Raw genomic sequence first — 23,274 nt, 5'->3', positions numbered from 1 at the left:
GAAACCACTGTGGCCACCTTTCCTTAATTAGATTTGTCCCCTTGGATGTCAGCAACAAACACACCCCATAACTTTGTTTTGTATCTGTGCTTTCTTATCCATTATATTAGACAGGAATGAAAGAATGTGATTTCTTACATCTTATAGAGAGAAATGATTTAGAACTGTGTCAAATACCAAAATTTGTGGGTAAGAGGATGGGACATTTCAATGGACAGGAGAGGCTACTTCATCGTGGCATTGAGAATTCCTGTAGTTTACTTTAACATACTTTCTTTAAAATCCTGGATAAAATCCTACTGTAACTTTTCCTATGTACTTTTGGTTTTACAAAGACTAAAACTGAACAATTTGTTGTCATTGTTTGCTTCCTTTTGGAAGAAGGATCATACATTTTAGTTCATACAGATAACAAACACAAATTAAAATAGTTTGCTGATAAGACAATAAATTTTTCTGAGTTTTACAGACTTCTAGTTTTTCCCTTCTCATGTGTCTGAAACTGCTGGCATTTGCTTGGCACTGCAAGTTGGCATTAGAATTTTAAGGGACATATCCTTAGATTTCCTGAGACATACAGTGTTTATTTCAGATTATGGTTTGTGGGAATCATAGTTCTTTAAAGTTCTATTGATTTTTATGTTATCCTTAGTTCTTAGCAACTCAAACCAGAATTAAAACCATATTACTTTAATAGGATCATTAATTATTTATCTTATTATTATTTTTTTTCAAATAAGAAAAGACATTTTCTTCTTTATATTTTCCTGTACATCTTTATTGGAGTATTACTGCTTTACAATGGTGTGTTATTTTCTGCTTTATAACAAAGTGAATAAGCTATACATATACATATATCACCATATATTCTCCCTCTTGTGTCTCCCTCCACATTCCCTATCCCACCCCTCCAGGTGGTCACAATGCACCGAGATGATCTCCCTGTGTTATGTGGCTGCTTCCCAGTAGCTATCTATTTTACATTAGGTAGTATATATAAGTCTCTGCCACTCTCTCACTTCGTCCCAGCTTACCCTTCCCCCCCCGTGTCCTCAAGTCCATTTTCTACATCTGCATCTTTATTCCTCTCCTGCCTCTAAGTTCTTCAGAACCTTTTTTTTTTTTTTAGATTCCATATCTATGTGTTAGCATATGGTATTTGTTTTTCTCTTTCTGACTTACTTCACGATGTATAACAGTCTCTAGGTCCATCCACCTCACTACAAATAACTCCATTTCATTTCTTTTTATGACTCAGTAATATTCCATTGTATATAGATGCCACATCTTCTTTATCCATTCATCTGTCGATGGAAACTTAGGTTGCTTCCTGTCCTGGCTATTGTAAATAGAGTTGCACAATGAACATTGTGGCACATGACTCTTTTTTTTTTTTTTTTTGCGGTATGCAGGACTCTCACTGTTGTGGCCTCTCCCGTTGCGGAGCACAGGCTCCAGACATGCAAGGTCAGTGGCCATGGCTCATGGGCCCAGCTGCTCTGTGGCATGTGGGATCTTCCTGGACCGGGACACGACCCCATGTCCCCTGCATCGGGAGGCAGACTCTCAACATCTGCACCACCAGGGAAGCCTCTTTTTGAATTATGGTTTTCTCAGGGTATATGCCCAGTAGTGGGATTGCTGGGTGGTATGGTAGTTATATTTTTTGTTTTTTGAGGGACCTCCATGCTGTTCTCCATAGTGTCTGTATCAATTTACATTCCCACCAACAGTGCAAGAGGGTTCCCTTTTCTCCACACCCTCTCCAGCATTTATTATTTCTAGAATTTTTGATGATAGCCACTCTGACCAGTGTGAGATGATATCTCATTGTAGTTTTGATTTGCATTTCTCTAATGATTTAGTGATGTTGAGCATCCTTTCATGTGTTTGTTGGCAATCTGTATATCCTCTATGGAGAAATGTCTATTTAGGTCTTCTGCCACTTTTTGGACTGAGTGGTTTGTTTTTTGATATTGAGCTACATGAGCTGCTTGTAAATTTTGGAGATTAATCCTTTGTCAGTTGCTTCATTTGCAAATATTTTCTCCCATTCTGAGGGTTGTCTTTTCATCTTGTTTATGGTTTCCTTTGTTGTGCAAAAGCTTTTAAGTTTCATTAGGTCCCATTTGTTTATTTTTGTTTTTATTTCCATTTCTCTAAGGGGTGGGTCAAAAAGGATCTTGCTGTGATTTATGTCATAGAGTGTTCTGCCTGTTTTCCTCTAAGAATTTTACAGTGTCTGGTCTTACATTTAGATCTTTAATCCATTTTGAGTTTATTTTTGTGTATGGTGTTAGGGAGTGTTCTAATTTCATTCTTTTACATGTAGCTGTCCAGTTTTTCCAGCACCACATATTGAAGAGGCTGTCTTTTCTCCATTGTATATTCTTTCCTACTTTATCAAAAATAAGGTGACCACATGGGTGTGGGTTCATCTCTGCGCTTTCTATTCTGTTCCATTGATCTATACTTCTGTTTTTGTGCCAGTACAATATGTCCTTGATTACTGTAGCTTTGGTGTAACGTCTGAAGTCTGGGAGCCTGATTCCTCCAGCTCCATTTTTCTTTCTCAAGATTGCTTTGGCTATCCGGGGTTTTTTCTGTTTCCATGCAAATTGTGAAAGTTTTTGTTCTAGTTCTGTGAAAAATGCCAGTGGTAGTTTGATAGGGATTGCACTGAATCTGTAGATTGCTTTGGGTAGTATAGTCATTTTCACAATGTTGATTCTTCCAATCCAAGAACATGGTGTATCTCTCCATCTGTTTGTATCATCTTTATTTTCTTTCATCAGTGTCTTATAATTTTCTGCATACAGGTCTTTTGTCTCCTTAGGTAGGTTTATTCCTAGGTATATTATTCTTTTTGTTGCAATGGTAAATGGGAGTGTTTCCTTAATTTCTCTTTCAGATTTTTCATCATTAGTGTATAGGAATGCAAGAGATTTCTGTGCATTAATTTTGTATCCTGCAACTTTACCAATTCATTGATTAGCTCTAGTAGTTTTCTGGTAGCCTCTTTAGGTTTCTCTATGTAAAGTACCATGTCATCTGTAAACAGTGCCTGCTTTATTTCTCTTTTGTGATTTGGATGCCTTTTATTTCTTTTTCTTTTCTGATTGTTGTGGGTAAAACTTCCAAAACTAAGTTGAATAAGAGTGGTGAGAGTGGACAACCTTGTCTTGTTCCTGGTCTTAGAGGAAATGGTTTCAGTTTTTCACCATTGAGAATGATGTTGGCTGTGAGTTTGTCATATATGACCTTTATTATGTTGAGGTAAGTTCCCCCTATGCCTACTTTCTGGAGGGTTTTTACCATAAATCGGTGTTGAATTTTGTCAAAAGGTTTTTTTTTTTTGCATGTATAGAGATGATTATACAGATTTTCTCCTTCAATTTTTTAAAGTGGTGTATCATATTGATTGATTTGCATATATTGAAGAAATCTTGCATTCTTGGGAAAAATCTCACTTGATCATGGTGTATGATCTTTTTTAATGTGCTGTTGGATTCTGTTTGCTAGTATTTTGTGAGGATTTTGGCATCTATGTTCATTAGTGAGATTGCCCTGTAGTTTTCTTTCTTTGTGGCATCTTTGTCTGGTTTTGGTTTCAGGTGATAGTGGCCACATAGAATGAGTTTTATGAGTATTCCTCCCTCTGCTATATTTTGGAAGAGTTTGAGAAGGATAGGTGTTAGCTCTTCTCTAAATGTTTGATAGAAGTTGCCTGTGAAGCCATCTGGTCCTGGACTTTTGTTTGTTAGAAGATTTTTAATCAGTTTCAATTTCAGTGCTTGTGATTGGTCTGTTTATATTTTCTATTTCTACTTGGTTCAGTCTCAGAAGGTTGTGCTTTTTTAAGAATTTGTCCATTTCTTCCAGGTTGTCCTTTTTATTGACATATAGTTGCTTGTAGTCATCTCTCATGATCCTTTGTATTTCTGCAGTGTCAGTTGTTACTTCTCTTTTTCATTTCTAATTCTATTGATTTCAGTCTTCTCCCGTTTTTCCTTGATTAGTCTGGCTAATGGTTTATCAATTTTGTTTATCTTCTCAAAGAACCAGCTTTTAGTTTTATTGATCTTTGCTATTGTTTCCTTCATTTCCTTTTTATTTATTTCTAATCTGATCTTTATGATTTCTTTACTTCTGCTAATTTTGGGGTTGTTTTTTGCTTCTTTCTATAATTTCTTTGGCTGTAAGGTTAGGTTGTTTATTTGAGATGATGTTTCTTCTTTCCTGGGGTAGGATTGTATTGTTATAAACTTCCCTCTTAGAACTGCTTTTGCTGAATCCCATAAGTTTTGGGTCGTCGGGTTTTCATTGCCATTTGTTTCTAGGTAGTTTTTGATTTCTTCAGTGATCTCTTGGTTATTAAGTAGTGTATTGTTTAACCTCCATGTGTTTGTATTTTTTACAGATTTTTTCCTGTAACTGATATCTCGTCTAATAGCGTTGTGGTCAGAAAAGATACTTGATACAATTTCAATTTTCTTAAATTTATGAAAGCTTGATTTGTGAACCAAATATGATCTATCCTGGAGAATATTCCTTGAGCACTTGAGAAGAAAGTGTATTCTGTTGTTTTTGGATGGAAGGTTCTATAAATATCAATAAAGTTCATCTTGTTTAATGTATCATTTAAAGTTTGTGTTTCCTTATTTATTTTCATTTTGGATGATCTGTCCATTGGTGAAAGTGGGGTGTTAAAGTCCCCTACATGATTTATTACTGTCGATTTCCCCTTTTATGGCTGTTAGCATTTACCTTATGCACTGAGGTGCTCCTATGTTGGGTGCATAAATATTTACAACTGTTATATCTTCTTCTTGGATTGATCCCTTGATCATTATGTAGTGTCCTTAGTATCTTGTAATAGTCTTTATTTTAAAGACTACTTTTTTTGATATGAGAATAGCGACTCCAGATTTCTTTTGATTTCCATTTGCATGGAATACCTTTCTCCACTCCCTCACTTTCAGTCTGTATGTGTCCCTAGGTCTGAAATGGGTCTGCTATAGACAGCATATATATGGGTCTTGTTTTTGTGTCCATTCAGCCAATCTATGTCTTTAAGTTGGAGTATTTAATCCATTTACATTTAAGGTAATTATTGATATGTATGTTCCTATTCCCATTTTCTTAATTGTTTTGGGGTTGTTATTGTAGTTCTTTTCCTTCTCTTGTGTTTCTTGCCTAGAGAAGTTCCTTTAGCATTTGTTTTAAAGCTGGTTTGGTGGTGCTGAACTCTCTCAGCTTTTGTTTGCCTGTAAAAGTTTTAATTTTTCCATCAAATCTGAATGAGATCCTTGCTGGGTAGAGTAATATTGGTTGTAGGTTTTTCTCCTTCATCACTTTAAATATGTCCTGCCAGTCCCTTCTGGCTTGCAGAGTTTCTGCTGAAAGTTCAGCTGTTAACCTTATGGGGATTCCCTTGTGTGTTATTTGTTGTTTTTCCCTTGCTGCTTTTAATATGTTTTCTTTGTATTTAATTTTTGATAGTTTGATTAATATGTGTCTTGGCATGTTTCTCTTTGGATTTATCCTGTATGGCGCTCTCTGTGCTTCCTGGACTTGATTAACTATTTCCTTTCCCATATTATGGAAGTTTTCAACTATAATCTCTTCAAATATTTTCTCAGTCCCTTTCTTTTTCTCCTTTTCTTCTGGGACCCCTATAATTTGAATGTTGGTGCATTTAATGTTGTCCCAGAGGTCTCTGAGACTGTCCTCAGTTCTTTTCATTCTTTTTTCTTTTTTCTGCTCTGCAGTAGTTATTTCCTCTATTTTATCTTCCAGGTCACTTATCCGTTCTTCTGCCTTAGTTATTCTGCTATTAATCCCTTCTAGAGTATTTTTAGTTTCATTTATTGTGTTGTTCATCGTTGCTTGTTTCCTCTTAGTTCTTCTAGGTCCTTGTGAAATGTTTCTTGCATCTTCCCTATTCTATTTCCAAGATTTTGGATCATCTTTACTATCATTATTCTTAATTCTTTTTCAGGTTGACTGCCTATTTCCACTTCATTTGTTAGATCTGGTGGGTTTTTATCTTGCTCCTTTATCTGCTGTGTTTTTTTCTGTCTTCTCATTTTGCTTATCTTACTGTGTTTGGGGTCTCCTTTTTGCAGGCTGCAGGTTCGTAGTTCCCGCTGTTTTTGATGTCTGTCTGCAGTGGCTAAGGTTGGTTCAGTGGGTTGTGTAGACTTCCTGGTGGAGGGGACTAGTGCCTGTATTCTGGTGGATGAGTCTAGATCTTGTCTTTCTGGTGGGCAAGTCCAAGTCTGATGGTGTGTTTTGGGGTGTCTGTGGCCTTATTATGATTTTAGGCAGCCTCTCTGCTAATGGGTGGGTTTGTGTTCCTGTCTTGCTAGTTGTTTGGCATAGGGTATCCAGCACTGTAGCTTGCTGGTCGTTGAGTGAAGCTGGGTGTTGATGTTGAGATGGAGATCTCTGGGAGATTTTTGCCATTTGATATTACGTGGAGCTGGGAGGTCTCTTGTGGACCAGCGTCCTGAAGTTGGCTCTCTCACCTCAGAGGCAGAAGCCTGACACCCGGCCCGAGCACCAAGACCCTGTCAGCCACACGTCTCAGAGAAAAAGGGAGAAAAAAAAGAAAGAAAAGAAAAATAAATAAAATAAAGTTATAAAAATAAAAAGATATATTAAAAATTTAAAAATTGAGAAGTAATAAGAAAAAAAAAAGAAACGTAGAAGAGAGTAGACAAACTGAAAAACAAATCCACCAATGATAACAAGTGCTAAAAGCTATACTAAAAAAAAAACAAATAAAAAAACCGACAGACAGAACAAATGTCAAAGCAAAGCTCTACAGACAAAATCACACGAAGAAGTATACACATACACACTCACAAAAAGAGAAAAAGGAAAAAAAAATCTATATATTAAAAAAAAATGAAGAGAGCAACCAAATCAAGAAACAAATCTACCAATGATAATAAACTGTAAATACTAAACTAAGATAAGCATAAAACCAGAAACAAATTAAATACAGAAAGCAAACCCCAAGTCTACAGCTGCTCCCTAAGTCCACCGCCTCAATTTTGGGAAGATCTGTTGTCTATTCAGGTATTCCACAGATGCAGGGTACATCAAGTTGATCTTGGAGATTTAACCTGCTGCTCCTGAGGCTGCTGGGAGAGATTTCCCTTTCTCTTCTTTGTTCGCACAGCTCTCGGGGTTCAGCTTCGGATTGGCCCGTCCCGCGTGTCCGTCGCCTGAGGGCATCTGTTCCCGCCCAGAAAGGATGGGGTTAAAGAAGCAGTTGATTCGGGGGCTCTGGCTCATTCAGGCCTGGTGGAGGGAGGGGTATGGATGCAGGGCGAGCCTGCAGCAGCAGAGGCTGGCGTGACGTTGCAACAGCCTGAGGCACACCCTGTGTTCTCCCAGGGAAGTTGTCCCTGGATCATGGGACCCTGGCAGTGGCAGGCTGCATAGGCTCTTGGGAGGGGAGGTGTGGATAGTGACCTGTGCTTGCACACAGGCTTCTTGGTGGCTGCAGCAGCAGCCTTAGCATTTCATGTCCGTCTCTGGTGTTGGAGCTGATAGCCGCAGCTCGCGCCCATCTCTGGAGCTTGTTTAGGTGGTGCTCTGAATCCCTTCTCCTCATGCACCCTGAAACAATGGTCTCTTGTCTCTTTGGCAGCTCCAGACTTTTTCCCAGACTCCCTCCCGGCCAGCTCTGGTGCACTATCCCCCTTCAGGCTGTGTTCACATCACCAACCCCAGTCCTCTTCCTGGGATCTAAGCTCCGAAGCCTGAGCCTCAGCTCCCAGCCCCTGCCCATCCCGGCAGGTGAGCAGACAAGCCTCTCGGGCTGGTGAGTGCTGGTCGGCACTGATCCTCTGTGTGGGAATCTCTCCGCTTTGCCCTCCGCACCCCTGTGGCTGCGCTCTCCTCCATGGCTCTGAAGCTTCCCCCCTCCGCCGCCCGCAGTCTCCGCCCACGAAGGGGCTTCTTAGTGTGTGGAAACTTTTCCTCCTTCAGAGCTTCCTCCCAGAGGTTCAGCTCCTGTCCCTATTCTTTTGTCTCTGTTTTTTCTTTTTTCTTTTGCCCTACCCAGGTATGTGAGGAGTTTCTTGCCTTTTGGGGGGTCTGAGGTCTTCTGCCAGCATTCAGTAGTTGTTCTGTAGGAGTTGTTCCACATGTAGATGTATTTCTGATGTATATGTGGGGAGGAAGGTGATCTCCACGTCTTACTCCTCTGCCATCTTCAAGAACATTAATTATCGTTGGTGATGCAGAAGAAAGGAGCGCACTGAATCAATACTTCTCTTCAGCCCTTTTGTAATAAGATGTTCTGTCCACACAGTGTTTTAAAGGACCCAGAGACAAAGTATAATAAAAAAGGGTGGGGATAAAATGAAGATTTTAAGGGTAGCCAATGGGTAGGAAAGAGTAAGAGCTCCTTTATTAGTTTATGTTAGTATCGCTGGGAGGAATGCTAATGGGTAGTAAGATGAATGTTTCACAAAAGTCATCTCTTACAGTATCATGTGATTTGGTGAAAGTGAAAATTCACAGAATGGTAGTAGATTTACTATGGCTTTGATTTATCCCAATTTCTCTATGCTGCCTATGGTATTTACTTTATGTGCTTTTAAATATATGTAGCTAGAAAATGACTTATCATAAGACATAAAATTCTATGAGCTATCTCTAGTCTTCTTCACAAATGCTTATCTGAGACCAGTGTATTGGTTGCCAGGGCTGCCATAAAAAGGTACAACTGACTGGGTATCTTAAATAACAGAAATGTATTTTCTCACAGGACTGGAGGCTAGGAGTCTGAAATCAAGGTTGGTTCCTTGTGAGGGCTGTGAGAAAAAGATCTGTTCCAGGCTTCTCTTTCTTGGCTGAGAGATGGCTGTCTTCACATGGTCTTTCCTCTGTATGTGTTTATGTCCAAATTTCCTCTCCTTATCAAGATATCAGTCATACTGGATTAGAGCCCACCATAATGGCTTCATTTTAATGAAATTCCCTCTGTAAAGTCACTATGTTTAAATACAGTCATATTCTGAGGTGCTGGGGGCTAGGACTTTACATAAATATTTTTGAGGAGACACAGCTTATAATAAGCAGTATACATGAAATATAACCAGTATACATGAAATACCCTACCAGAAAGTTAGTTTATGATTATTATATATAAACCTAAGCCCAGAAATTTTAAGCACTGAAGTCTAATTTTCCACTGTTATACTCATGTGTTAAAAATGGTCACTAGTCTTGAGTGAGATGTGTGCCGATATATGGTTAAAAAGTAAAAGTACTCACTTGAAGGGGAGTGTTCTCACGCAAGTGCAAAGATGAGTTATGGGACAGTGTTTATAAGATAAATGAAAGATTTAAAACTAGTCTTTCCAACCATATCACTTTACACAGTAATTTAAGCGAAAAAGTAGATCAATCCAAAACATACATTTAGAGGAGGTTCACTTGTGAGTCACCAGCGTTTAACCAGAGAACCTAGCTTTTCTAATAGTCAATTCAAAATAAGATTCCAGGTTGTGTTTTGGCACAAATATTTTATTTATAGTGGAGAATGATTTAGAAGTATAAAACAAACTATGAGTTATGGATCAACATATAAGCCATTAATCAAGGGACGAGTGCACAGTCATTATCAGAAAATAGGCCATCAAATTCCTCTTGTAAGAAGTTCAAACAAAAAACATATTTGTTTTTGTGGATATAGGGTTGCAAGTCAGGAAAACCTGAACATTTTATTTTTAAAAGAGAGGTGGCAGAGACAAAGACTTATGAGAGATTAAAAGTCTTGAGTGATGTTTCAAGCAAAACTAATTTTAATATGTTTATTGTACCACTGATACTATAAAATTTAAATTCCTGTTCTGATTTTGATGCCACTTGGTTTTGTTCTTCCTCTTATTCTTTTTGTATTTAAGATACTCAAGAATTTCAAATAATAGAATATTAGACATTGGTTAGGCTTTTCTATTTTGCCATTTCCAGGAATAGCCTACAATTTAAATTGAAGACCTTTAGAAATACTATTTTGTCCAGGCATTGATAGGCAGTGAGGGAGACATGAATCAACAGATTCTCTGGATCACGAGGAATGGCTTTTGTCTGCCTCCATATGGCAATGATCAAATGCTTTGTAGTGCAGAGAGAAATATTATAGCTAGATAATATATTATATATATATATATATTATATATATTATAGGTCAATAATTGGCTGATTGAGAGCCCAGCAGTTAATAGTTATAGAATGTGAAATGGAGGCAGTGAGAGATTTGTTAATTATTTGACACCCTTAAGGATCTTGAGTATAAAATCAGCATAAAATTACATATTCTTAGCATGGCATACAAGGACCTTCATTATTTGGTTTCTGTTTGCTTCTCCAGCCTCATTTTGTGTTGTCCTCCCTTCTTCCTCTAAGCCTTTCTTCAATTCCTCAGTGCTAAGCTACTCCTTACCTCATGGCCTTTGCACAAGACTTCCCAGCTCCACTTAAAAACAAATGGTGAGGACTCTCACTCAGCGTTCATTGATGTTTTGGTCTGGCTATTCTGGACCCAATTAAAATTAGCCACTAAGTCACTCTCCATGTTATCTCCTTGCTGTACTTCTCTCCCTGGCTCTTATGTCCATGTCATATTTTTCTTGTTTATTTATTTATTTTAATAGCTATTTGTCTATGGCCATCTGACTGGAGTCTAACCTCTATGAGAGCAGGAGTTTATCTATCTTGTTATCACTGTACCTCCAATGCTTTGAAAAGTGCTTGGCACATAGTAGTTTCTTATTTAATATTTGTGAAATAAATGAGAAAGGAAGACAATTATTTACTCCCTGCCACACTGGGTAGATACCATCCTGAAGGATGTTTTGCATTCTACATCATTTTTGAGGTAAATATTTACTGTAATGAGCAGAGTTTTAGAGCTCAGTCCAGTCCTGTTCTGCTGACTCTTTGGTGCTGATGCTGGAGTGCTCATGGTCTCCAGCACTATGACTCCACATTTCCTTTTAATTGTCCTGCATTCAAATCTCAATGTTTGAGGGAGAGAGAGGAAGAGGGAGTGAGAGGGAGGAAGAGAGAGGGAGAAGAAGAGAAGGAGAGGGAAGGAGATGAAGAGGAAGAAGAGGAAGGAGGAGAGGAAAAGATGAAGGAAGAAGAGGAGGAAGAGAGAAAAAGAGGGGAGAGGGAGCTATGACTCTAGTAAAATCCTGAGGAGTATATTTTGTAGCTCTTCCTCCATCCCAGCATCTTCCTGCTCCATTCTGGGTCATTACCTACAGGTTTTTCTAAGAGTCACCTGAATGCAGTCACTCTGGGTGGGAATTTAAAGTGGCCAATAGGAGAGCCAGTTTTGAATGAGAAAAGGGAGAAGACTCTTTTATCACCCTTACATCTCCCCATACTAGGGCATGCCTACTCCACGTTTAAGATCTGTCCCTGTAGACAAAAAGAGGCCTTCCCAAACTGTATATTCTAGAGAAACACTCAAAGGTTAGGAAGGAGTTAGCAAAGGCTGGTTACTTTGTGCTCTAAAATGGAATTCTGTATAGGATGGAAAGACCTCACTGAAAAAGCAATGCTTACAAGATTGAAAAATATCACTCACTGTCCAAAAGTGTTTTCAAAACTCAAAACGAGAATCACTTTTATGCTGTCTTTAGAGGCTTCTGTATTAGCTAACTCGCTAGGTAAGGCTGTGCCATGTGCCCTGCGGAGACGCTTATGCTACTTCCGATAACAACTTCTTGGATGAGATTTAAGTCAGATGTCACCTATTAAATTTCATATTCCAGTGGCTCATGTTTCAGTGAAATGTTACTCTAATCTAATTTATCTAAGGGCATTTTCTTCCAAAAAATATGTCATTTAGTTTAACAAATTGCCTATCATGTTTTTCTTAATAGCCTCAGAATCCAAGAAAATGGTGAAAACTCAAGTTGAAATCATGGCTTTGTCTTAAGTCATTTGATCATATTTTTCACTCTAAAAACTTCTGGAAAACTTTTCACTTCAAGGTTTTGTTAAATTGCAAAATGTTTGATGAGTGGGTTTCAATATTTTTCGTGTGTGTGAAAACCAGAAAAGTGAATTATAAACAACAATCTTGACCAAAAATAAGCTCCTTCACTAATAGTTGAAAAAAAAGTAAAAACACTATAATAGAAATTGTAAAAAATAATATTGTGAGAATCTGAATATAGCTTAAAGGATATATATGTTCATAGTTCACAGATAGCAATTGACATCTTAAGTAGTTTTGATTTTATAAACTGTTCATGATTCCTCTTTTCTGAGACAGTTATGTGACTTGTTTAAAAAATTGTGGACATAGCATCATGATTTTGGATTCAATTCCTGGAGAGAGAAAGATATATATATATATATATATATATATATATATAGAGAGAGAGAGAGAGAGAGAGAGAGAGAGAGAGAGAGAGAGAGAGAGAGAGAGAGAGAGGAGAGAGAGAGAGAGAGAGATTGCAAATTTTACTTTCATCCATACACGTTTTGTCAGAAGGGCCTCTTAATGTGTGTATAAAATAAGCATTAATTTGCTGGCTTTTCATGAAAATGTTTCACTGTGAAGAAAACACTGCATTGCATTGTCAATACTTGTCCACAGGAGGAAAGTCAGGGTTATCTTCCTTTCTGAAGAAAGTGCAATTTTATAATGATGCTTTACAATGGAAGTGCAAATACTAGTAAGAAAGCTTAGCTAGCATAGGAACGCTACAACATGGATTTGAGGACATTGCCTACATTACTAACTCCATTTCTTTTAGTTAAAAATAGTATTAGCCTTGAAACTAATAGATTTTAGTTTATTGGATATACAAATTGACAAATTCAATTGATACCTACCTTAAAGTAAACTTTTAATAATCGGAGAATGAACACATGTTTTTAAACTGGCCTAGTTTTCACTTGAAAGCTTCTCATGATTTTTTTTTTTTTTTTTTTGGTACGCGGGCCTCTCACTGTTGTGGCATCTCCCGCTGCGGAGCACAGGCTCCGGACGCGCAGGCTCAGCGGCCATGGCTCACGGGCCCAGCCGCTGCGCAGCATGTGGGATCTTCCCAGACCGGGGCACGAACCCGTGTCCCCTGCATCGGCAGGCGGACCCTCAACCACTGCACAACCAGGGAAGCCCTCATGATTCTTAAAGACTGTAAGTTTATATTTCTAGACCCACCCTTTCACTTGAGTGTTCCATGTGTTTGATTGAATAATAGACATTTACATTTCAGTATTCTGCCTTTTTTCAAACTCAACTTGACCACAACTGATTTATCAAATCTTTGAAACCCGTGCTGCAACTCAAGTTTTAGGTTTTGTCAATGGTATCGACATATTTTGGCTATTTGGGATTGGAAATATGGGATGGAGTAGCTCAAAATTGTTGTTTGTGAAAGCACTTATGTGAATTCTTAAATTCTGTCCAAATGCAGACTATTAATATTTTTGTCTCAGCCCCCGTTTGCATTTTCTATAGAAAATCATGCTAGTCTAACTTTCCATGTTTCAGTATCTTTCTCTATCAGATCTTCTGTTTAAACTATTGTTGCCATTCAAATCTTCATTATCTCATGGGCCTGTATTCAATAATAGCTCCGTTCATTTATTTATTCTCTTATTCAGAGCTATGTATTGCCCAACTATTCTGCCAGGCAATATGGCAGGTGGTTCAGTGGTTACAGTGATAAGAGAGAAATAGTTCCTGCCTCCATGAAGTTTACAGTCTAATGGTAAACGTAGACAGAGAAGTGGGTTGAAGCATGGTAAATATGATGAAGAGGAGCAGAGTCCTATGTTTGCATACACTGGATAACCCAGTCTCAACTGTCAGAAAACCTTCTAGTTGATCTCTTTCTGGTCTGCAATGATGACATCAGTTTTCCTCAAACACCATTTATACCATATCATTCACACTAAAAAACTGACTAAACCTTGATCCCTAGTCCAATCTGAATATGTTTAAAAGCCTCCATAATCTGGCCGGTTCCTACTCACTGACATATGTTTCTCAGGACACTTGCTTCTAGTCAAGAAGGTTTTCTCACTGTTCCATGAATATATCATACTTTCCCCAGTCTCTATGTCTCCTTTTCAGACATCACCACCTTTGTCCTTGATCCACACACAGTTTTACCCAGTTAAAAGCCCTGGTCAGAATGAATTCCTCATGTTTTGGATTTGAATGGCTAACCACTTTGCAATACTATCTCTTGTGTATCTCTTACAACTCCAAGTTTACCTTCTAGATTTGTACATTTTTGGATATTCCAGTTGGCACCTCCAACACTGCTTTCTAAGGTGATAAGCAATTTCTTTTTTTTTTAATCTTGAAACAAGTTACTTGAGTGTACATATGTGTGTGTTTTCATGGAGATTTTGCTTTAACAAGTTGGCCAAAGAGAATTCATCATACTTGACAAGTCACTAATAAGTCAAGATGACAATTTTCTTTGTCCAAAATATTGTAAATACCTTTAATAGAACATAATTATAATTTTATTGCTTTTCTATTTTGGCATTGAAATAGAAATATTCTAGTTATGGTACTTATTAATGAAGTATTTGGAACTTTTCATGTAAAACTGACCTTAGGATTAACACTTCCCATACTTGTTTTTGATATGCATATATACATACATAAACATACACATTATGTATACATTTACTCACACTGTTAACATATATACACATATACAGATTACATATTTATATATGTATATATGCATTAGGACATTTAAACACGGGGAAATTTGGATTAGCCATTCATGAGGAGGGAAAAATGTGGTATTTATAATTGAAAAAAAGCTTCCAGATGCACTCAACTGTGTTTAAAAATTAGCTTAGTTAAAAAAAAAATCCCATCTCGCCATGGCCTTTAATTCTTAATTAGAACAAGTGTCTTTGACATATTTGAAGACACTTGACTTAAAAATAGCCAAGTTGAAAGTATGTAAGAGTGACACGTGAGCACCATTCTTGACTGCACTTTGCACTCTATATCTGTCGCAGGCATCCATCTCCTTGACTTCAAAGAGAGTCCTCCTTCCCATGAAACCACTACACAGTGAAACAATCTGTCCATCTTCAACTTCCATTGTTTTTGAAACTCAGCATTAATATCTGTACAACTGAGCTCAGTGAAGTCTTGTGTCTGACAAAACATCCAGCACTTTACCACATGTCAATAAAGCTCCTTTGCAAATCTCCTGGTTCCCAAATGGAAATCCTGCTTTCACTCTGTGGAGATGATGAGGCTATGAGTAAGAGCAGACCAAGGTCTGTATGTTTAAAATTATGGGTGTTTCGTTAACATAAGTGCATCAACATATGGATCAATCCTGCATGATCTATGCCTAAAAATCAAGGGGAAGGATGTATTCCAGGACATATCCTATGGTCAGTATGGACAGATTTAGGGCAGTCCTCTCCTCTTTAAGCAGTTACATGCACAGACCTGTACAAGACAAATTCATGCTCAGGAACAACAGTCCTGAGGCATGTTGTGGTCCCAACACATCAAAGAAACCTTCAACTCTGATCAGTCCACTGTACCACAAAAGCAGGAAAGAGGACAAAGACATTTCAGAAAGATCTGTGCAGAACTGAAAAGGAAACGATGTGAGGCTTTGGGGAGGTGGACTGGTATATAGAGTCCAGGCTTTGACAGCAGACAGACCTGGGTTTGAAACCTGGAAATATTCTTTACTTTGAAGTCTTGAGATAAGTCATTAAAAGTTATATAGCTTCTGTTTTCCCGTATGCAAAACAGGGAGAATAATATGTATCTTATTGTTTTGTTGTGAAATTAACAATAATTCCTGGCACATAGTAGGTGCCTGTATTAGGACTCTCCAGAGAAAGAGAACAATAGTAAATTTATCTATATCTATCTATATCTGTATGTCACATGAGCCAATCCTATATACATAGATATTTATATATTATATAGATGGAATTGGCTTATGTGATTATGGAAGTTGACAAGTCCCAAGACCTGTCATCTGCAAGCTGAAGACCCTGAAAGAGCCAATGTTTCAGTCTGAGTCTGAAGACAGGAAAAAATGATGTCTCAGCTCAAGACAGTCAGGCAAGAGGAGTTCCCTTTTTGGGGGGAAAGGTCAGCCTTTTTGTTCTGTTCAGGCTTTCAACTGATTGGGTAAGACCCAACGCGTTAGAGAGGAAAATTTACTTAGTCTATCAATTCAGTTGTTAATCTCATCCAGAAACACCCTCAGAGAAACACCTAGAATAATATCTGACCAAATATCTGAGCACCCTCTGGCCCAGCCAAGTTGACACATAAAATTAATCATCAGAATGCTTTATAAATGATAAATTCTATTAATTGTAATGACCAGAAATGCAGTTTATTCCCTTTTCTTAGCCCTACTTCTGTTTAACATTCTGCTGAAATTGAAATCTCATATTTTGCTTTGAACTTGATCCATTTAAATAATCAATACTTATTATTTTATAAATATTAATAATAACTATTTATTACTAATAAAAATGGCTACTTAAAGTCGAGAGCACTAGAACTTGGAATAAGGAAAATCATCAATGTGGTCTACTGTTTATAAATGTGTTCTTTTAATGAAAGTTTTTTTAATGACACTTTCAATAGTAAAAGAAAAATTATAACATTGCCATTAGTACAGGGCACAGGAGTATAATTGGCTATGTAACCGTAATGCCGTAGAGTCAAAGACTTTCCATTTTATAACTTTGGGTAGAAATGCCTACCAATCTCCTCCTCCTTGCTGAGCATTATTGTACACCAGGTCGCTCACTGGTCAGCATGGTATAAAATAGACATGTCTAACTTCACTCACTGTAGACATTTGTTGAATGAAAAGCCAAAGCTGTGATTCATCTGGAAGAGCTCCATCTGTCTTTCTCATAGAGGGAGTGGTAAAAATTACTACTGTCACAGGCAGGAACTTGAAGGGGCCTTTTTCAAGGGAAAGGGACAAAAACATAGTCCTTTCCAGCAGTGGGGTGGCCAAGAAGTATGGACATACTGGTTCTAAACTAAGAGCCAGCACCAACACCTCACGTGACCTTGAGCAGCCTCAGTTTCCTCATCGGAAAGTGAAGTCTTGGACTAGATGGTTTACATGAACTTCCAGCCACAGATTCCTTTCCTTCTAAGGGCACTGCTCCCTGTGGCAGTCGGCCTGCCTGGACCAGATGAGTGAATGAAACTTGCTGTATCGACGAGCTTAGACAGGCCACCTGCAGGGCTCACCTCCGTCCTCTGAGCAGACACGCATCTTGGAGTGAACCAGGTGGAATCTGAGCCCTGCCATGAAGACAACATTGCTGTCATCCCATCTTTGAACCAAGAAGCAAAGTACATTTTTTTGCAAGTGCAGGCTCCGACTGAGCTGCTGAAACTAAACACCACAGTGAGAGTGATATCATGGCATTATGAGCTCATTCAGAGAACAAGAGTGAGACAAATAAAACTGCCCTGAGGCTGCAGAGTCATGCAAGTATAGAGAAGGAAATATGAAAAGGAGATCACTTCTCAATAAAAGCAATTAATATTCCAGAGCTTTAAAATGTTTTATCTCATTTCCCCCCTGCAATTTAAAACATGCACAAACACATGTGTATATTTCCTCAGTATAAAAGTATTTTGGAAGAGAGGAAGCTCTGTGGGCTATATTCTGGAAAGCGATATTGTCATTGACTAAGTGTCACTAAGGGGTTGCCTATTACTATAGAATAAGAAAAGGTGATCTATTGGGGTATGCTTGAAAGTGAGACCAAGAAGGGTGATTTAGTTTGAGTTCCCCCAAAGTGGACTTTGAGACAAGCATTAGTGGTAAATGATTTATTAAGGAAGTGTTCCTAGGAGAAATCTGTTAGAAGGCAGGAGAAGAAAGACAGAGGTAGAGATGAAACTAGTAGATCATGGAGGAGAGCAGAGGATTCCCCTGATTCTGCAGGGGAAGTCTGGTGTGTGGCTTAGCCTCAGTTTGTCTCTGCTGGAGGCCAGGGAGCTGGGCTTTCTTAGTCGCTTGCCTGGCAGTCATTGGCTAATGCTGCACCTAAGGGATGAAAGCTTCCCAGTACTTGGGAAGCCTATAGGCAAACCTGGAACCCCTGAAGGCAGTTCTTCAAAGAACAGTGTCAAATGCTGACCACTGGGAGAAAACAGGCACCAAAGTTGGGGTGGGGCTAACAGAAACAGAAAGGAACTCAAGGAGATCTGGGAGGAGCCCTAAGTGTCACTGAGGGGCACGCCTCTGTGGCTCAGATGTACTGCATGAAACCCACTACATCCAGCCACGACTTCAATATGGTGGCTGGAGGATTAACGGGATGAACTCTAGTCATTCCTCTCCTCTGATTAGTTCCAAGGCTATAACTGATATCTATTATCTCCTTCACTACCCATCCAAGATTCCTCTCATTCTCTTCAGACTTATGGAGCTTGCCTTCTGATGTGACCCAGATTTTCCTTCCTGAGCTATCTAGCTCCTGATTTCTATTCCATTTTCAGGCTGTAGTTGTTGTAAATTGTCCATTCACAGTAAAAGTTTAGCATGGGGACATGAAGAGATGCCTAGTGGATACCGAGAGGCACAGTCTTAGAGTAGCATGCAGTGCACCATTATTCACTTTCAGGATTAATACCTATGAACAAAATGTAGAATACAATGATTTTAAATTCTAAAATGTTCATTATTTTATTTTATATAATTTTCAGCTTTGTTGTGGTTTAATTGACACGTAACATTATTTATATTTAAGGTGTACAACTTGATGTTTTGATATACGTGTACATTGTGAAATAATCACCACAGCCAAACATATCTGTCACCACACAGAGACACCATTTTCTTTTTTCTTCTCTTGTCTTCTCTCCTTTCTTCTCTTTTCCTTTCCTTTTCTTTTTTTTGTGGTAGGAACACTTAAGATCGTATCCTCTTAGCAAATTTCCTGTATACAATACAGTATTGTTAACTATAGTCACATTGCTGTACATTAATTAGACCTCCAGAACTTATCTCACATAACTGAAATTTTGCTGCATGATCTCACTTAAATGTGTGTCTTAGTCCATTCAGGCTGCCATAATAACTACCACAGACTGAGTGGCTCATAAACAACAGAAATCTGTTTCTCACAGTTTTGGAGGCTGAAAGTCCAAGATTGGAGAACCAGCATGGTTGGGTTCTGGTGAGGAAACTCTTCCAGTTTGTACATGGCCTACTTCTCATTCCACCTTCAAATGTCAGGGAGCAGAGAGAAGCAGGCTTTTTTGGAACTCTTTTTTGGAAGGGCAATAATCCTATTCATGAGGGTGCTGCCCAAGACCTCATCTAATCCTAACTACAACCCAAGAGTCCCTCTTCCTAACACCATCACATTGCGGGGTAGAGTTTCTATATATGAATTTTGGGGGATGGAAACATTCAGTCCATAGCAACATGTAATCTAAAATGGTCAAACTCATAGAAGCAAAGAATAAAATGCTGGTTTTGAGGGACTCAGGGGAGGGGGAAATAGGGAGATGCTGGTCAAAGGGTAAAAAGTTTCTGTTATTTTATATAATTTTTATTGTAATGAAAATTTTTAAGTCCAGTAAAATAAATCTGTCAATTTTATTGAGTTGTTTTGCACATTCCTTGTCACCTATTAGGCACCTAATACCTATTTGATGATTAAATAAATAAATACATTGTAAGATTTCAATAAATATATGTACAATGGAACAATAAAGTAATTTTAACAAGATACAGCCCACAAATTTAAGTTACCAATAAAGTCCAGTTTTCTAGGAAGAAAAAAGTCCAAATATACTCTTTTTCCTTTGTAGTTAAAAGAGCATCAAGAAAAAAAATGTTTTCTTTTTTGGGAAGCCAACATTCTCTCCACAAAGAGAAAATATTGGGCTTGCACAAGACATTATTTGATGGCAATGAAAGATTGGAACATTGCATGCTTCACTAGAAGCATAGTGCTCTGTTGAGTATGTTTCCCTTGATCCTCACACTTCTGCTTCCTGACAAGGTAATGGAAGGACGTGTCTGAAGACTGGGTTTAATGGTATGCCTGCCAGTTATGAAATGAGCAGCCATGCTGCCCTCTTCTTTGATTTTCAAACAATCACTAATTCAATGAATTCAGTATCTGTTGAGTACTTAGTCGGAGCCAGCTTCAGTTCTTGGGACTAGACAAGTAGCAGTGGAAAGAAAATCTCTCTGCTCCTCTGGGCTTACACACTAAAAAAAGAAGAGTATTCATCAACAAATTTCAAAGAAGAGAGAGATATCAAAAGGTGACACGTGCTAAGGGGGAAAACAAAAAGTGGGAGGGGATGGAAATTGCCAGGGGCTGAGGTGGGTGGTGCAATTTTAAACAGTAAAATGTGTTGATAGAGAAGGTCTCAGTTGCAAGATGATATCTGAACAAAACCCTCAAAAACCTGAGGTTGAGAAATGTGCTATCCAGGGAAAGAACAAGTCCAGGAAGAGGGAACAACAGGTAGAGAAAGCCTGAGCATGTTTGAGGACTGGGTCAGGAAGTGTAGGGCTTTGAAAGCCATTGGAAGATTTGGGCGTTTACTCTGAGTGCTTGGATGACACAACCTGACTCGTGTTTTAACAGGACCATTCTGGCTGCGGGGTTGAGAATAGACTCTGGTAGAATAGGCCATGGTGCAGCATAGGGGTGGAGGAAGGGGACCAGGCAAGTGGCACTGGTGTCTTGGATTACTTTGGTAGCACGAAAGTGGTGGGAAACAGTGCATTTGAATACATTTTGAAGTAGAGCTGACAGAATATTCTGGAAGATTAGGTATGTGGTTTGAGAAAAACCTGTCAAGAATAACTCCAAGACTTTTGGCTTAAGCATCCAGAGGAATGGAGTAGCCATTAACAGACCTGGATTATTATGGGGAGTGGAGGTCTGTGGTGATCAAGAGTTTGGTTTTAGACATGTTAGGTGTCCAGGTAGAGGAATCAAGTAGGCAGTTGGAGCCTAGTGTTCAGGTGAAAGTGCCATATTAAAAACTTACTTTGGGGAGTTATAAGCATATAGATGATACTTTAAAAACCATGAGACTGAATCAAGAGAGAGAGAGTACAGAGAGTAGAGGGCAAAGTTCTGGAACACTTCAACACTTAGAAGGGGAAGAAGAAGAGAAGGTTACAAAGGCAGTTGAGTACATCCTATGAGGTAGGAAAGGAAACTGGCAGAATCAAGTGTAGTTTTCTGGAAACCAATTAAAAACTATTTTAAGGAGGGAGTGTTCAACCATGTCAAGTACTGCAAAGAAGTTAAGATGAGAACATTGACTTTTGGTTTTAGCAACATGGAGGTCTATTACCTTGACAAGCGTATGATGAAGTGGTAAGAGGAAAAACTGATTGGAATGGGTTCAAGAACAAATGGGAGAAGAGAAGCTGGTGGAGAGTAAGCTTGGGAGTTTTTCTATAAAGGGGAACAGGAAAACCACACAGTAGCTGGAAAAAAGAGTAGGATTAAGATAGAACAAAACTTATTTTTTAAATGTGGGAGAAATAATAGCATATTTGTATGCAAATAGAAATGTGTCAGGAGAAGGAAATATATTATTGGTGCAGGACAGAAGGAAGAATTATTAGAGCAATGTCCTTGATTTCATGAGAGGGGATGTACATGTGGAGAGTTTAGCTCTCTACAATTTCTCACTGAGGTTGGACTCCATCCACCCTCCTGAACCCCAAATGTAGGGGTAGCATATCAAATTTCTGAGTAACTCTGTAAGCCTTTCCCACATATTGCTGGTAGAATATCATATCCGATGTGTTGTGATGCCTAGACCACATATTCTACCACACAAGAAATTTTGAATTTCTTTTTTTGACATTAGCCGTTTGCATTTTTTTTTTAAGGAGAAGAAATTGCGTTGTTATAAGACCAAATCACTTTCTAAGCCTAGAATATAAGGATCATGAAAACGAATATGGTATCCCTTCCGCAAATGATACTTCAATTTGTGATTTGTTCTTGTTCTCTGGCAATAATAACCTATTTGGCAAGCTCAGCAGAAGAAATGACACAGAGGACACTACTCCATCATCAAGGCCATTGATACTTCTTTGTTTCGAAGTCAGCCTCTGTATTGCCTGTACTTGCATTCCCTGGGCCATGTGACCCTCATGGTGTCTTAATCCTGTCATCTATATTTGCTTTCACCGTCACTTGCACCACCCCCAGGAACACAAACCAGATTGGTTATCCTCTGCAACTTTACCCATCATTTCTGAAGTGCTAAACTCTGACATTCCATCTCCCACTACCTTCAATCTTTATTGCCCCTGGGGCTCTTTCTGACCTTATCAATAATCACAGGGACTACTATCAGAAAAAACCTGGTTCCTTTTATTGGAGAATGGTATTAGAAACTAAGGTCAGCACTATGCCTACTGCTATTAGGGTGTTGTTGCCTCTAGATTCTCTCAACTGTCAGAGAAGGAAATATACTTGTATACCAATCCATATATCTATGCATATCTATAAATATTTCTATATGTATCCATCTTTATATTAAGCTAAGCATGAGTTCATATGGATGTCTCCAATTCTACCAGTATACACGGGGATCATTCCAGCATTTCCCCCTTGCTTGTCTGTAACTTTTATGACAACATTGAGAAATCTGGCCCCCACTATCCACCATCAAATACTTAATTGTTCAGTTTCACATGAAATTGAAACATGAATAGTGGTTTCAGAATTGTTAGCCCATGTACCCATGAGAAACAACTTTACTAACTAAAGCCATGCATAGTACTTTGCCTAAAAGTCTTATAGTCTTTATTAATTTCCAAAATTATTTAGATCAGTACCTTACTTCCTCATCCCTTTCAGTGATGTTGTTTTGTATACTTGTAATACAGTTAGATTGTATTGTCACATCATGGTATCCCTTGACCTCTTAGATTGTTTTACAAAAATTTACGTACATTAAAATCCACTCTTTTGCTAGTACAATTCTGAGTTTTCACAGATATAGAGTGTCATATATACACCACTACAGACTCATACAGAATAGTTTCACTGCCTTAAAAAATGACAGTGAAGCTACTGGTAAAAATCTCTCTACCAACTCTAAAGTTTTGCCTTTTCCAGAAGTTCACATAAATGAAATCATATAGTATATAGCCTTTTAAAACTGGTGTCTTTCACTTAGCAATATTTATTTAAGATATTTTTGCATGACTTGATAACTTATTCCATTGT

At 38.3% G+C, this 23,274-nt stretch overlaps 1 long non-coding RNA gene across 1 annotated transcript in view; it reads left to right on the top strand.

Moving 5' to 3' along the window:
• LOC141278609 (uncharacterized) overlaps window positions 1-23,274 on the top strand; it is a 71,377-nt gene that overhangs the window by 8,786 nt on the left and 39,317 nt on the right. Inside the window, exon 2 of the long non-coding RNA XR_012331579.1 lies at window positions 1,413-13,186. This is a non-coding gene — a long non-coding RNA (uncharacterized lncRNA). The remainder of the gene's footprint in view (window positions 1-1,412; window positions 13,187-23,274) is intronic.

Source organism: Tursiops truncatus, chromosome 4 (assembly GCF_011762595.2).
Source record: "Tursiops truncatus isolate mTurTru1 chromosome 4, mTurTru1.mat.Y, whole genome shotgun sequence".
In the NCBI taxonomy this organism is placed as follows: Eukaryota; Metazoa; Chordata; class Mammalia; order Artiodactyla; family Delphinidae; genus Tursiops; species Tursiops truncatus.
The sequence above is the reverse complement of the archived record's forward strand: the minus strand, read 5'-3'. Positions and strand labels throughout refer to the sequence as shown.